This window comes from Neolamprologus multifasciatus, chromosome 1 (genome assembly GCF_963576455.1).
Source record: "Neolamprologus multifasciatus chromosome 1, fNeoMul1.2, whole genome shotgun sequence".
Lineage (NCBI taxonomy): Eukaryota > Metazoa > Chordata > Actinopteri > Cichliformes > Cichlidae > Neolamprologus > Neolamprologus multifasciatus.
Genome location: NC_140439.1, coordinates 35,484,466 through 35,501,733, shown reverse-complemented (window position 1 = coordinate 35,501,733; position 17,268 = coordinate 35,484,466). Strand labels below are relative to the sequence as shown.

The following is a 17,268-nucleotide window of genomic DNA, read 5'->3' as shown; positions in this document are numbered from 1 at the left end:
CCACTCAGTGACAAATATAAAAGCTAGCTTCTAGACACTAGATGAAAGGATAAAATGAATTGAATTTAACGACACATGTATACACACACACACACACACATATACGTGTGTGTGTGTGTGTATACATGTAATACAAGCTGTACACGGACTACTTACATTATATCAAAGTGTCATATCCATTTCTCTATTATTTCTCAGTTGCAGTGAATATATGGGAGAAAATAAACTGTAGAAAACTAAACAGAAGAAATAAGAAGAGAAATAACAATTTAACATAAACCAGTGACAAACTCCAGGACCTGATCAACCCTGGCAGGGTTGAAAATATAATTAATAGGAATAAAAACTAAAAAAAACAAACATATAAAACACTGCACAGCAACGCTGTGCTAATTATATATTTTTAAAAAGAAATGTAGAGGTAGGAATTGGAATTAATATAAATCTCAAAGTATTCACAACATTCCTGAACAGAAATAGGCCTCCGCACCTGGGGTGAGGGTGTGGCCGTGAAAACAATGTGATATGCCATTGGATGTTGGGACACATAATAACATGACGCTAAGCATCGGCCAATGAATGTGAACTAACAACCACAAGGTCGCGGGTATGGCTGCACTGTAGGAAAAAATCCTAATATAAAAATATTTTACTGTATTTCACAGTTTTGTTCTGTTCTTCTAGAATATCATTAAAGTTACGTAAATAGACTGATTTCACATTTCAAATGTAAATTAACGTTAAATCACTGTAATGTAATAAAACATAATTTTCATGATTATTAAATGTATCTGTCTGTACATATGCATATTTAGATTGTTAAAATACATTCACAAATGTATCATGATTTCACAAATATCTGTCCGTTATTTGAAAGATTGAACTGTTGAATTCAAATGTAATGCTATGGATTTGATTTGATATACCTTTATTGTCCCACAAGGGGAAATTTCATAAGGCTGCCGACCTATTGCACCCAATGGCGTCGCCATCTTACCCTCCGACCTTACATACATGACACAAACATCACTCCTCCCAACTCCCACCAGACTGAGCTCCAACAGGGAGATCAGTTTGAGAACAGAAAAAAACACCTCTGCACATGAAAAAACTCTTAATACACCAAAGAACATAAGTATCACATAAGTATTATTATCATTGCTATTTAGGGCGATCGTGGCTCAAGAGTTGACAGTTTGTCTTGTGATCAGAAGGTTGCCGGTTCGAGCCCCGGCTCAGACACTCAAGACTCTTCACCTACTGGTGATGGCCAGAGGGGCCGATGGTGCGATATGGCAGCCTTGCCTCTGTCAGTCTGTCCCAGGGCATGCAATCCATTACTATTTAAACCAACTGTTAACTGTATATTTCTGTACATTTACGTATTATGATTCATATTGCCACATTCATTGACCTTGTTTATAGGTAATTTCATTGTTTGATCACGTTACAATGTTCCTAATTTGATGTCTAAAAGCACTTGGAAAAGGCAGAATCCCATGTGAAATTAGCGCAACAAACTCTATTTTCAGTACTGAAAATAACTGTATTTTCATGAGAAAGTTATTTTCTGTTATTTTACGGTTGTATTTTGGCGCCCCAGCTGCCGGAATATTACTGTTTTTTAAGGATTTGGGTTTTATTTTTCTATTTATAGATAATTTCATTGTTTAATCACATTAACATGTTCCTAATTTAATGTTTAAAATCACTTGAAAAGGCAAGATCCCATGTAAAATTAGCACAACAAACTGTATTGTCATTACTGGAAATAACCGTATTTTTCCAGATACTTCCGTGCAACTGATATAAGGTGCGGTAAGCTGAAGACAGCTTCAACCGTCTGTTTGTTGAAAAACAGTAACGCAACCGCACCGCATTTTCTTGTTAGTAACGGCAACGGCGCTGTACTCGTTACAGTAACGCCTTTACTTGTAACGCCGTTATTCCCATCACTGCCAAAGCCATAAGCCTTGGTAATTTTAAAAACATGATCATTTCATTGCTGGAGGTGGACACCTTAACATGGGCCTCTATGGGGACTGAGTCACTTCTGGAGCCGACCTCAGGTTACAATTAAAGGAAATGTGTTTGGTACTGGCTCACTGGCTTCATTTTTCAGCCCTGGGGGTTGCTGCTTGGGTATTTAGAACTTCATGGTAGAGCTGTGTTGGTTTGGTGGAGTGATTTACCAAATTTAATTTAGGCTGCTGTTGTCAAATTTTGCTTGGAGCCCAGCCTCTGAGTTACTGGACTAGTTTGCACTGCCTCTGTCTATTTCTCTTGCTTGATTTTTCACTAGTTTCTCCAAAAAAAAAAAAAAAAAAAAAAAAGGAAGAAGAAGAAAGAAGAGGGAAAAAAGGAAAATGACAACACACTTGTGTATTACATCACACCTGGAAGGGGTTTTTTCTCAGTTCTTGATCTGCCATGCTTTGGATTGTGCCTCAGCGGTACATCAGTACGGATTATAGTGTCTGCCAAATGAATAAATGCAAATGGGCTGTTGTCACCCAGACTTCAATCAGTGGCAAATGAAGGACTGATTTATCATTTCTATCCAGAGAGGCAGCTACATCCTGTGGAGATGCAAAGATATTCCTTCCTAAGACTGAAAACCTCCCACACATCAGTAGGTTGGCACAAATGCATCACGGTTTGAAACATAGATTTAGAATATGAATCTTGCAACAACTCAATTGCACTTGTCTAAGATCTAACCTGGTATTACAGTCCAAGACAAGCAGGCTTTGTTTACTCTCTGAATTCACTCTTCAGTAGCAAGAGGGTTTAGATGAGGATTTTTGTATTAAACGAAGATGCTTAGAAACAGCCATCTTGAATACTGAAGCTGTCAAACTTGGGTACAAGTTTTCTGAATTTGGACTATTTTCCTTGGAAAGTTTGGCAAAAGATTGTTCGGAAGCAGTCAGTTTCATTCAATCCTGATTTTTGCATCTGTAACTCATTTGCAGTGTTGGGAAGGTTACTTTTAAAATGTATTCCATTACAAAATACAGAATACATGCCCTAAAATGTATTCTGTAACGTATTCCGTTACGTTACTCAATGAGAGTAACGTATTCTGAATACTTTGGATTACTTAATATATTATCATGCTGTTTACAACTACATGAATGTACTATTGCTGTGTGATTTATTACTGTTACTGAAGGTCCGCGGCTCCGAACCGTAGTAAAGGGACCTCTGGCTAATACGGTGGGTTCTGTGTCGGGCTCGTAGCCGAAAACTAGCTTTACTTTGTTGTCTGGGTCAACTTTGCTAGCGAGAGACAGAGAGAGGCGTTGAAAGGCTGCTCCAACTTATTGTTTTTGGAGGAAAACACGAACACGGTGTACAGTCGAGTCTTAATAGCTTACTTACAACTGGGCTCGTCAGGCTCTCTTCTTGGCTGCAGTGGTTATTATTATATTTACATGCTTCCAGCTCCCGTTTTTGCTCGATGACAGCTCGTACTTTTCCTTTTTCTTCCTCCCTCGCTCACAGACACATAACGTGTATGGCAGTCCATTCTCCCTGCAGCACGGACTACACTGCCTATGATGCTACATTCTTTAGAGCTATACCTGTAGCATTCTGCCTATTAGCTTAGCACAACAACAACAAAAAGGCCTCTCTCACCCAGGAAACACGCAGAGAGAGAGCGTCACCCTGTAACCATGGCAACCGTAACGGTGCCGCCTGGAACAACAGAACGTAGCTGTCAAACAAAACCCAAACAGGCCTGACCCGCCACAATATGAAACAGGGAAGTACCGCCGTGTAATCCATTTATTTCAACAAAGTAACTGTATTCTAAATACCACCTTTTTAAACGGTAACTGTAACGGAATACAGTTACTCATATTTTGTATTTTAAATATGTAACGGCGGTACATGTATTCCGTTACTCCCCAACACTGCTCATTTGATATGCATAGTAAAGGAAACTGGATGCAAATGGACCTGCTTTTCAATTTTTCCTTCACAGCAATACAACCAAAGTAGGTCGTCTTGCATGTTTTAGAGTTGGGAGACCTTTTACACCTTTCAGGATTCCTCTCCTGACAAAAAAGACAAAGAAATTAGTCTCTCCTCCCAGGATCAAAGCAGGGATCGTTTGGTTGTTAGAGGAATGTGCAAACTGCTACACAGTGGAGCTGTTAAAGGAACTACCATGCAGTAAAAACAACAATAACAACAAAAAAGAAACCCACAAATAATATAAATGTGTGGAAGTACAGGGCGGGTCCTCTTCACAAAAATGTAATCATGAGATTGGCAGTTAGAGGTTAACTTTCATAAGAAGTTCTCAAATGTGTACAAACGTTTTAGTTTGAAAGTAAAGATGTTATTTACTTCTCTCATCCAAGCTGCCGGGGGCAGACGTGGCGCTTGTGTTGGCCTTGGGTGACTCGTGTCTACTCCTCCAGAGTCAACATAACCTTGCTGAACGTGAAAAGCTTGCTAAGGGCTGCTGACCTACTGCAGTTTTGAGCAGTGAAAGGGGCCTAAGAGGCCCTCCTGGTTGTGGACAAGTGCTTCAACATGCTAGCATTCTCTCAGCTCTATGCGCGCCCTCCTGCTGGTGAAAGAAGCCCACAGGCTGCTAGCAGGCAGGTCAGAGATCAAAACTCTATTCTGCTTTCCTCTCTTTAACATTTTGTCAGGTGTTGAAATTATGTAGCAGATGGATCTTTTGGTTTCAAGGGCAACTATATCTAAGAAAAGGTGTAAAGTTTCACAGTGGATTTCAACCACCATAATATTACCCACATCCACGTAGCCGTGTTAGCAAATCTAGTCACAAAAAACAAATAGAAAAGACAAACTTATCTGAGATTTGTTTAGTATTAAGTGCCTGCTCTTGACTGTATGTGCGAAAAGACACATTACTTTTAATTTAACCTTTTTATTAAAATAAATCTATGATTGTCATGCTGTTGCTCCCTGCAGAGTGTGGGATGTGCCTGGTGTCTTTGAACAGCAGGCTGCGCATGGTAGGGGGCCGGACCACCCTCACTGAGTGCTTCAACCCAGACACAGAAGAATGGATCCCACTTGTCAGCATGAAGGAGAGAGGGGTAGAGTGCAGGGCGGCGACCATGCTGGGCTGTGTGCAAGTCACGGGGGTTTATTCCTCCACTAAAGGGACCTACCTGCAGCGCATAAAGAAGTATGACCCTCATACACAGATACAGAATGTGAGAAATCGTTAGAGATGTGCCTGGAGTGTAAATTTGCACGGCTGTATCTGAGTTCATGATGGTACATTATGTGGATGGATCAGACCATACTGAATTGCAAAAAAAATGTAAGTTTAATCAATCATGCACTTACATTTCAATTTAAAAATGACAAATATTAATAGATGAGTAAACCTATTTTTCACTGGGTTTATTTTGTATGATCAGTGATGGAAAAGAACAGATCTAGGAAGCACCATGTGTCTGTTGGACATTGGTCATGGTTACAGCAAAGTAAAATGATTGAGACCACCAGTGAAAACGTATTTCTTTTTTATGTAATTTAATTTGCTTAAATGAATATGGCTCATATTTAATATTTAATAATTCATTATGATTGAACATTTAATTATTTCTGAAACGCTGCATAAGTCAGGGAATCCCAATCAATCTGTAGTTTTATTTGTTCTCTGTCTCTCTTTCTCTTTGTGTGCGTGGCTGGGTGGGGCTCGCTAAGGTACATACTGCTCTGTAGAACCTGGTTTAAGTTAAAAAATGTAAAGGGACATCATTAAACTGGGGAGGTTTTCATGAAAGGACACCTGAGATTAAGTATGAACTCCAAAAACACAAGCAGCACTGCGCTTTGTGCCTCTACAACACTGCTGAGAAAAGGTTTTGTGGGCTGATGACACTGTATTAATGACTTCAGGCTCTAAGGTGATGGACGAGCATCAGGATTTGAAGCATGCTTGAAGCGTACAGTTTTTTTTAGTGTCTCAAAAACTGGATGGATTGTGCTTCGTTTACCCGATGATGACCTCTTATGATTCCTTCCATTGAGGCATTTCATGGTCTGTTCTTAAGCTGCTTTCTTTGTTTTCTGACCTGGAAAACTCAAGCACTTGAAATGAACTGGACCTCTTTCTGGTTTATGAAGGCATGTCACCTCTCATCCAAGAGGCTTTTCAGTTCTGATGCACTAAAAGTGTTTTAACCCTTAGTGGGCTCGTCCCCAGGGAGGTGGTGTTGAGAGTGGTTAATCCACTCTCCAATCCTCTGCTCATAGTAACTTACATGATGGGAGTGGGGTAGGGTAATGTCTCACAGTGGATTCACACCTTGGCCTGTGCGACATTAACAACTCACAACTTGACTCATGTGACTGCAAACGTCTTACATGATTACAGGGTGGGTCATTTACTCTCAGGACCACTTCTGAGGGGACAGCTCCAGTTGTGGTTACACACCTGTGACTTTCAGTCAGTTTTTACTGGGTAATAGTTAGAATGTATCTTTATTTTGAACTTGTTAAAATAGTATAGCAACAACAACAGAAAAAAAGGGAGACAAACAAATAATATATCAATATAGTGCCAAATAAACAATCTGTTTAGTTTGGCAATATCAGTGATAGCATGTTAGCAGAGTTAGCATGCTAATATGAGCTTTAAGCTAGAAGTACAACACCCTCTAACTTTGTCGCAAACTTCTTTTTGAAAGAAATAAAAACTGCAATTTATTAATTTTTTCTTAAATTTTTTAGTTCAGAATTACTCATAGTTATGGCAATTGTAAAAAGATTGCGTTCCAGATTGACCGATTAATTGATAATCGGTTTTGAAATGGAATTAGTGCATGTGAAATTGCTAGTGCTGGATATTTATATAAATAAATCTTTTACTATTAAAGTTTGCTGTGTTTTAAACTATAGAAAGAGGAAGCAACTAAAGTGTGACACATTAATTATACTCAGTGACAGCAAGTCTGGCATTGGCTGTAATAAAGCAAATATGCCTTTGTAAATCATGTGAAACCCTATTAAGTATGTGCAGAACTCAGTCTGAACTAACATGACAAATGCTTACCCTTTTCTACCAATTACTCCTACGTCCATGCCCATTGTTCTCTTTGACAATAATGGCCTAGATCTAAATCTCCTTGACCCATTTAATTTCAAGTTCCACGCAGGACTGCATAACTCTGCTCTTTCTTGCAAGTTTGGTGCCCTCTGCAGCATTGTCGGCGTGGGTTCAAGTCAGAGTAATGAGCAGAAGCTGCCAAGTGATGGCAGTGTTGTTCTACATTGAGTAGACTTGAAAAGCAGTAGAGTTTGTGAATAAAAATGGCCCTTACACACACTTTTGAGATTTTCTTACATTTTGAGACCAAACTCAGAAGAGCTTTGCTCTTGACAAGCAAGGACATGAACAATCATAAAATCAATGAAAGAGCTGATGGACAAGAAAGTCGTGGTGAATTGCCTTTGGATGTAGCCAGAGTGAGTGATCATCCCTTATCAGGTGTGTGGTGCAGGGTAAAGCCTCCTCATTTAAACTGTGTTACTTGCAGAATACAGTTTTCCCACCCTGTGAAAGCCAGAAACCATGCAGAATTTATCAAACCCTCAGAACATTTTGTCAAGTTACCCTTGAGGAAGGCTGTTAATCCTCAGCAGTAGTTAGTATAGCACACTGCAATGGGGATGGAACCCGTGTTATTTTATGCTATCATATTAATGTAACAGTTTCAAATAATTTAGCACTAATATCAGCCCATAGCAATGGAAGACAATTAAACTGTGATTCTGTAGTTGCACATAGCTGTCAATAGAGGTTGATAGAGGTCAATGTGACTAACAGGAAAATGAGGAGGGCATTTCTTTAAACACCCAGCATATTCTGCTCCTGTTCCTCCCTTTCATCCGCCCTCTCACCCAAGTTCTGCTCGAAGCCCCGATTCTTGTTGTTTTCGCCCACTTAAAGCCGATAATGAAATGTATGCACTGGGTGATGCAGGCGATTTATCAGAGCAGATGTGTATCTAGGTGAGTGCCAGACCAAGTCTCTGGAGCACTGCGGCCTGACAGTTCAAACTCCACACCGGCTTTAGTAGGGAAGCCTCGCCTCGCCTCTCACCCAAGGGTTGTCATTGCCAACGTATGTGCCAGCCGGCCTTATTACAATTAATTAGCCGATGCTGAAATGTTCTCACACTTCAGAAGCGATCATGTCTCATCTTGGCCAGCGAAAAGGCTGCTGGTGGGCTGTTGTCATGTTGGCTGGCCTGATAAATCTGGGATGACAATATACTAGCAAATCACGTTTTTTTATAAGACCACTTTAATCTTCATGTGATATTTTACTTTGAACTAAGAATATTACAGTTGTTGAGAAGTTGGATCGCTTTTTCCCCGGGCACCTTATGATATTTTCCTTCTCCTAAGTTAACATTATAATATTAATCTTATATTTGCATGAATGTCTCGCATGTTAATAATAGTATTCAACTTTAATATACCACTGTTATTGCACAATGCATAGCAGGGAATATATAACCTATATAGCCTGAATTAATAAAAAATTGTTTTACAGATTCTACATTATATTGGCTAATTTATTTGATCCCAATCATGCTTTAGCTCTTACGTTAGGAGGCTGCAACGTTCCATAAATCTTTATTAGATGTTACAGATAAATTTTGGTTCCATTCTTCTAAAATGTGTTTGTTTACAACAGTTTCTCCTCCTGAGGGCTACAGCATTAAATCTGCTAGTGTGTTAGTGTGTGACTGAATATTCCATGATGTTGCCTGCATTATGTTGCGAGATTAATTGTAACTTACAAGCTGGGCGTAATTCAGTCCACTCTGTTCATCACACACATTTTCAAACTGGCAAGAGCAGATGCCTTACTCAGTTGATTAGTCAAAATGGAAATGATGCTAAACCACTATTAGGTCCATTGCGTGGGACCTGATGCAGCTGAACTTGACTCTTGTACATTGCTTGCCTAATGAGGTGTCTAGTATTCACAGATATAAGCTTTACTTGTAAGTCTTTGATTGGGAGTTACAGTAAGTGTTATTTCATAGTGTTTCTGTGAGAGGTGTCGCCGCTTCACACAATCTTTTGACCACTTTCTGATTGAGGCAAAAATGACCCTTTTTTTAACCATGAAGTAGTAAATTGATAATGAAATTTTCACTTGCTGTATGTAACTGGTGTCAGAAAATAGAACATTATATGCTATTATTTCTTTTTCTTTCGTCTTTTTTTGTTTAAAGCAAATTTGGTTTTATACATATTGCAGCAGACAATATTGGTGGATGAGACGTGTGCGCAAAAAAGTGAAGAAAAATCCTGAAAAAGAGAGATATTGGTTTAATTTATCTGATGTGTACACAAGGGCTTTCTGCGCTGTGGTCTCACAGAAAAATGGCATACGTTCTTGAGTTTGTCAAAATTCCTATTCCGAGATTGTAAGTTTACCGTAATCGCTTGCCAGTCTCATACATGTGCCATTTCCAAATTAAACTTTGATTCTCAAATGCAAACAACTACAGAGGCCCCACTGGGAATTAGAAATGGTCAAAATGTTTCCAGCACAAATAAAGTGATCAGCTGGTCATGCAGATGTTACAACAAAGAGTAACGTTATTAGTTAGCACTAAGCTAGCACTAAGCTAGCTAGCAAGCTAGTTGAAGTCTAAAAATGAAATATTAAAACAAAGAAACAACTAAATACTAGGAAGAGTTAGTCAACATATTTGCCACTACATGGCTAGCTGCAGAAGTATCATTAAAGTAATGAATACAACACATTTGAGAAGCTTTGGGTGAGGGGTGGTTAAATAGATACAAGACAGTCTTTGGCTGTATCCCAATTCAGGGTCTGCAGCCTTAAAGTACGCAGCCTCAACGATCCTCAAGGGCCGCGTACTTAAAGACCGCTAAGGCCAGAAGTGCGAGGCTTGTGAAATGGGACGGTCTAGCCTCCGTTGCGCTGCCCAGGTTGCCTAGCAACCATGATACTAACAGCTGGAAACGTTTCATACAGCTTTGTTTGACAGAAATGGAGAAAATCTTTTGTTCATTTGTTTGTTTGTTTCTACATGAGCTTTGATCATTCTCTGTAAGATTAAGCTCAGCTATTGAACGGCGTATATTTTAAAGTTAAGGCTTTAAAACCAAGTTAGTACAAACGTCACTAATGTCACACAACTTTGCCGACATGTGGCCAACAGTAATGTTTTAATGTTCTTTGTTATTAAACATTTGCACATAAATAAGTGACATGATATTCAGTACTTACTTAAAGTTTACTCTTTGGGCGCCCCTCATCCGCCGTTTTTATTTGGCAAAATTATCCACACCCACCGCCGTGCTATGCATTCTGGGATATGTTGGGCCACGAAGTCTACACCGCCACAGCCTTAAAATTCAGGAAATGAAGGACGCATTTGAGGGCCGCATTTCGAGCAGCCTTCGAATTGGGACAGCCTTCGTCTCGTCGCAGTGACGTAATCGGCCTTTAAGGCTGCAGACCCTGAATTGGGAAACAGCCATAGAGGGTCAGTCATTGGGGAACACCTACACACCTGTGAGTAAATGAAGGGCAGACCAAGCTCATCAATTAGGACAAAACTGGAGCCGACAAAGAGATTCAGATGGCTCTATCCACAATGAAGTTTGTAATTAACATCTTGCTCTACAATTCGAAATATTTGCTACCAAAATGTCACAACCCCAATCAAATCGGATCAAATCTGTACACCATAAGGTTTTAAAAACTGAGCAGAAAAAAATGTTGACAGAACAGTGGCCAACTTTGAAAGGGACTCAACAAATGAAATAGAACAGCGGTCCCCAACCCCCGGGCCTCGGACCGGTACCGCTCCGTGAGTCGTTTGGTACCGGGCCACGAGAGTTGAGGTTCAGGTGTGAAATGTATAGTTTTCAGGGTTTTTATCGGTTTTCAGCGTTATTTTGTTATCATTTTTATCGTTTTCTCAGTTTTCCTGGGTCTTTACACGTGTGTTATGAATTAATTTTCTTTTTTTCGGTACCGATACTAGTTTTATTTTGTTGTATTTACCGACACCTTAAAGGCCGGTCCATGAAAATATTGTCGGGCATAAACCGGTCCGTGGCGCAAAAAAGGTTGGGGACCGCTGCAGTAGAAGATTAAACACAGAAACAGGTTCACGTGTTGTCAATGGACTTCAGGACTTTCAAAACGATGTTAAGAGAAAATACTAGTAAAAAAGTATGCAAAGAAAGTTTGCTAGTCAAGGCACTGCTCTTTTATAAAACTCCCATTTCTAATCTCTGAGAAGACTGTGTACTTAAAAAAAAAATCCAGAGCTGTAGAGACATAACACACTTTATGACCTGGCTCTTTTACTTAAAATGAATTCCTTTATGAAGCTGGGATCCTCAGTCAGAGGTGACTTTTATATGCTGTGCTGAAAGATCACAAATCATAATTGGACCTCACAGTCTCATCTGAGGAACCAGACAATGGTGATGTGGCAGAGAGCTGATGGGAAGAGAACAGCTTTATCTCTCCAGCACTGCCATTAGTCTCATGCATCTTCACAACATCTGTACTAGATGAACACAGAGATGCATTCAGCCTGTGGTAAGGGTAGGTTTTTTTGCCCATCCTGACCCCCGCTGTTCATCCGCTGACATCAGTGTGATGAACTGCCTGTCAGCGAGTAAAACAATTTGCTTCTAAAGGATGTGTTTGTGGAACTATGTGTGAAAACTGAAACTATTATATTTCTGATGCCTTAGTTTTTTTATGCAGCTGAGCAGAGACTGGAGATATGTGGGCCAGTTGTGCAATAAAACACCACATCGTTGTTATTTCGTGGTTAGAATTAACTACTGCTCATTTCGTGTCTCCTATCAGACACTATTGAGTAATTTAAGGTACTGGCAATCTCCTTCCCCCTTCATTTCCTTCTCTGCAGGCTGTCATTTACTCTTCTCCCATCTCTGAACTCATAATCACTGTCACTCAACACATCTTCACCTTGACACATAAATACTTGTATTTTATTGTGTGCGCTTGCCATATTTGCAATACAAAAGCGTTAGAGTGTTATTTTAAAAAGTGTTGATCCTAGAAACTGGTGTCAACATTGTTACCATAAGTTATCAACCCTAAGGCTAAAATATACAGCTTAATAATAGGTTTGATAATATGAAAAATAAATACTCTGATGAATCAGAACTAAAGTATGTTATAGCAGCCCATTAGTAGACAAACATCCCTCTTCAAACATATTCATTGCCAATGATTTAAACAAAGTAAATGAATGTGAGGTGATAACTGGTCATGGAAAATAACCTTCTATCATCAGTGGTTTTGGGTTTGACAATTAAAAAAACAGGTCTGTTTGAGTGGTAGCAAAGACTATTTCACAAACTCTTGATGGGAAATTCTAAAGCAGCTTGAAGCACCCATATATTTACCTTTCTTCTGTTTGTTGCTGGCTGGGTAGTGTTCAGAGCTTTTGGGGAATAGAAAATACAAAGAATGAGCTTAAAGTCAAAAATTGTTTTGTTGATGCAAAACAAGGCGTCAAGTCTCTGTGGGATCGTCACTATAAACAACTCTTTGTCATTATATATACTTCATTTTTTATTGCATTGGCACAGAGAGCTGCCATTAATTGCAACATAAATTACATAAAAGATAGCAAAGTGTGAACATAACCCCCATAACCATTTGTCTGGAATACTACCTCAAGTCTGGGAAACATATCTGAAGATCCATTTCTAGTTAAAATTCTAGTTGCAACAAAAGTTTTCCTGCAGAACTTTTTTTTGTTAAAAAGAAAAGAGTAATCCAGTTGTGTATATATTAGGGATTTTCAGGGATTTTCATTTACATATATTTCCCTTCATATCCCATATGAGTGAACATTTGGTTTAGAAGCTTTGCTTAAACCAAGGTTGGTAACTCTAGCTGTCGTGCCGATGAGCTCAAAACCCTGAATCTGATCTGCTTCACTGCTGAAGACCGCTGCGACTTTAAAAAGTTACATATTAATGTTTAAATTAAAGGTTGAACAGTATACTGTTACAATGCTGATATACTGAGTTCATTTATTTATTATTAGTTGGTTTATTTATTATCCAAAGATATCAAATTAGTGTAATTGCAAAATCAAAACACCTTTATGTGGTGAAAAAAGAGATATATCACACAGTCCTGTTTGGAAAGCATAAAATACTTCAGATTGAAACCCACAAAAACTTGACATCACACCAGACGAGACCCCCTGGGAGATCTGTGGCATAAGGGGAACTCTACCACAAGTAGAAGTGGCCAAGCAGAACCACAGAAGATACAAAGTGAGGAGATTCTCATTCTTGAACAATTCTGTTGCATGCTGCATGCAAAGTTCAGTGTATGGGTCAAGGAACTGCATGTAGAGCTGCTTGAGGCCTACCTTGAAGCAGGACAAGAAACCATGACCTTCTTTCGTGAGACCAAGCTCAAATGCACTGGCAGCTCTTGTGTTCTATTTCAGATCCAAGTCAAACTAATACAAGACAGAGAAGGCAGCGAACAAGTAAAAAGTCATCCATCTCCATTTTTTGTCACCCTAGGCAGGAATACACATCAGGCTAGAATGTAGAAGGTCACACAAAAGATGCTAAGACTCACCATCTGTGCACTTTGATAAAGCCAGGAGGTATTAGAAAGTCAAGCAAAAGGCATAGATCCTGTGTGATGACCTGTGGGTGCTGCAAAATGTGCCCATGTGTTTGCCTTCCAGGGGAAGACGTTGTATCAGGAATGAGAAAGGCTTAAGTTCAAAAGGGGAAGAATCTTAAGATCAGTTCAGTGTTAGAAGGAGTAAAGTGCCAGTGTTTCAGCGGATGCAATCTAGCATCTTTTTGTCTTTAAAATCAGCAAAAAATATAGATAAACCCAACCCTGACATGGCCAGTCTGGATTGTGTTCTACCTAGTGATGTGCGGATGGATCCTGAAATATCGATTCCTCCGATACCATTAAATGATTCGTATCGGTGGTATGTTCTAGAATCGATTCTCACATTAAAATATCGATATTTTAGTAATTTAGAGTAAATTTGTAGTTTATCATTAACAGGAACAGAGTGGAAAGAAACTATATCATTCGGATTGTCTACATTCAAATGAACTACTTCCTCTTCCGCCTTTCATAGTCATGTGCGAAATACGGCTGTATAAATGTCTCGCAGCCCCTTGGCGCGCGCAGCTGAGCGTAATTGGAGTCATGTGCGGACGTATTTTACCTCCACAAACAGCTCAGACGTGGTTTGCGATACATGTGGCAAAAAAGTGCTCCAAGAGTGAGGTGTTGTGGCCATACTAGAGAGACATTCAAAAGGGCTGTTGGGGGTGATAAATACATTTTACAGGGTTTATTTATCAGATAAAATACGTTAAATGTCACCGTTATTATTGGCCGGCCCGGAAACAGCTGGGGTGTCCAAATTCAGAGGCTGCTTCCACCTGAGGACCCGGCCTTTGTGGTCTAAAGAAAGCCCGGTAGTACATCACAGGCTCCCTCGGTGGAGTGAAACTCTGCCGTCTGCTCTTTGCTATCTAAAATATAACCGGGCGCTGGCGTAAACTCTGGACTGTCTCACACTTTGTTTAATTAGTTTTCTGTTTAACGTTTATTCAGCTGTGTGAAAACCCTGGAGGACCCCTTCCGAGGGATTAGTAAAGTTAAATTTAATTTAATCTAATCTAATAACTTTAATCTCAGCCAAACCGATTTACTCACGAACAAATAAAACACTGAAAAAGCCAAACAATAACATTTTTAATTATCAAAGTGACTTATATATCATGTTTAACCCGAGTAGCGAAAGACCGCGGGGGTTTGAAGACGATGTGTCGGTCGGCTCAGATATTTGAAGTTTACACAGCTACAATCTCACCTGAAAATATGTTAAACGTTTTTTTGCGACCCAGAAAGAGAAATAAGAGTAATATTAAAACTAAGTAGCTGCCGCCATTGTTGGAGACTGGAATTGGCTGGGCCGCGCTATGAATTCTGCGATATGGTTTTTCAATTTTGTTGCCGGGGTGAAAAATCGGGAAAAATTCGGGAGAATGGTGGCTCCGGGAGATTTTCGGGAGGGGCACTGAAATTCGGGATTCTCCCGGAAAAATCGGGAGGGTTGGCATGTATGGTTGTGGCAACATCACTAACCTTGTCAAACACCTCAGAGTAAATCATATCACAGGATATGACGAGCGTATGTTGAGGTGAACTGAAGAGGAGGAGAGGGACAGTCCTTTAGTGCTGCAGGCAGGCAAGGTGTTCAAATAGGGCAGAGCTTCTGTTTTTTTATTTCTATATGATGAACTCTGCATTATTAAGTGATAAGAACAAGTAATCTGATGTCTTGTAATCATTATGACGCTATAATTTGAGATACAATAAATAAAATAAGTTTTTGTACAAAGTATCGGTATCGGATCAGTATCGTCGATACCACCCTGAATATCACTTGGTATCGGAACGGAAAGGAAATCAGTGGTATCACACATCACTAGTTCTACCAGCTATTTGTAAAATCATCTTTTCATTTCACTACTTCAAGATTTTTTTACCGTGTTTCAAACTTTTTGTTGTACAGCAGGTATAACAAAGATTTGTGAGACAGGTTTAATCTACCTGCTCAGAAAGAGGCAAATGCTAACCCTCAGCACAGTTAGAAACCAAAAACAAAGCTCAAAGAAATTCACCTTTGTCCAGACACTCCAAACAAAGGCAATGTTTCCCTGGGTGTGTAAATAAGGAAATCTTTGTAAGCACGCCATTATCAGCTGAAAAGGTCACATCACTGTTAGGATGACAGCCTGTAAAGAGTGGCAAAAAATCAGAGATTGCAGGTTTAATAAGTGCCACAGGCAGGGAAGACTTTAGTAATGTGTAAATGACTTGGTTAAAAAACAGAAGTCGCTGCAGCACAAGCTGATTATTGGCACACATGAATACCATGGGTTTCATTTCACTGAGTTTAGACTGAGTTGGACATACTTGACATATCTTTATGGGGATGTTTCTCTTTGGTTTCATCTATGTTAAGAAATGTAGAATTAACATTTGCATAATTCATGTTTAATCAAGTGCGTCACAATATTTTCCCCATGATCCCCCAGTATATGTATAACATAGTGATTCAGTCATACTTAATAGAACAATATGATCAACAGCAGACATTGTATTGTTATTCCTACCAAACGAATGCCACTGTGTGTGAATTATTATTTCAGTTTAATAACGTATTGATACAATACACTCTCTAACTTGCTTTACCTCACTTTCATGTAGTTTGCCCCGGCCTGGTCTCGTGGCAGTTCACAAAAGAGTCACAAAATTATGAATCTACATTTTTGTGTTCATAAACACAAAGTATGACATTTTTTGTATGTGTGTTAGTGAATGCAGATGTGTAAGAAATTCATTTCTATAGGAAATATATTGGGTGTCATTTATTTACATTTATTTTTGCATAGAAAGAAGGGAGGTATCACCATGGCAACCTGAAAGATAAAGATTTGAAAGACAAGGCTGCCATTGTGTTATAACCCAATAATAATCAATGATATTTGTCCTCGCGTTACTCAGTAATTTTAAATGCCTGATCTTATCGATCCATCCATCTTTTTGCTTGCCAACTTCTTGTAACAGATCAACCCAACCAAGTAAATGGTCTGTATTTATATAGCGCTTTACTAGTCCCTAAGGACCTCAAAGCGCTTTACACATCCAGTCATCCACCCATTCACACACACATTCACACACTGGTGATGGCAGCTACATTGTAGCCACAGCCACCCTGGGGTGCACTGACAGAGGTGAGGTGACACATATTATTAACATGAGCCAAACCTGGAGCTCTGATGTGAAAATCAAGATGATATAGGGCTCAAACATCCCTCTGACCTCCATATGAGGAACAATAAATATTTTTTGGAAATTCACATTGAGGAACACACACAAACACACACACACAACAATGAAAATTTGTGTCTTATACCACCAATCATTAGATTAAATGTTATTACAGGATGAACGGCCACAAGACCAGATTGTTTCTTCCCTGTTAATTATCCTTTAACCTGGGGCGATCGTGGCTCAAGAGTTGGGAGTTCGCCTTGTAATCGGAAGGTTGCTGTTTCGAGCCCCGGCTTGGTCGTTGTGTCCTTGGGCAAGACACTTCACCCGTCGCCTACTGGTGGTGGTCAGAGGGCCTGGTGGCGCCAGTGTCCGGC

General features: G+C 39.5%; 1 long non-coding RNA gene across 1 annotated transcript; it reads left to right on the top strand.

Annotated features, from left to right (window-relative positions):
- Nucleotides 1-1,045: 1,045 nt before the first annotated feature.
- Nucleotides 1,046-15,220, top strand: LOC146526162 (uncharacterized). Its single transcript, XR_014874120.1, has 2 exons — nucleotides 1,046-4,620; nucleotides 4,957-15,220. It is a non-coding gene; the product is annotated as an uncharacterized LOC146526162 (long non-coding RNA).
- The last annotated feature ends 2,048 nt before the right edge of the window (nucleotides 15,221-17,268 follow it).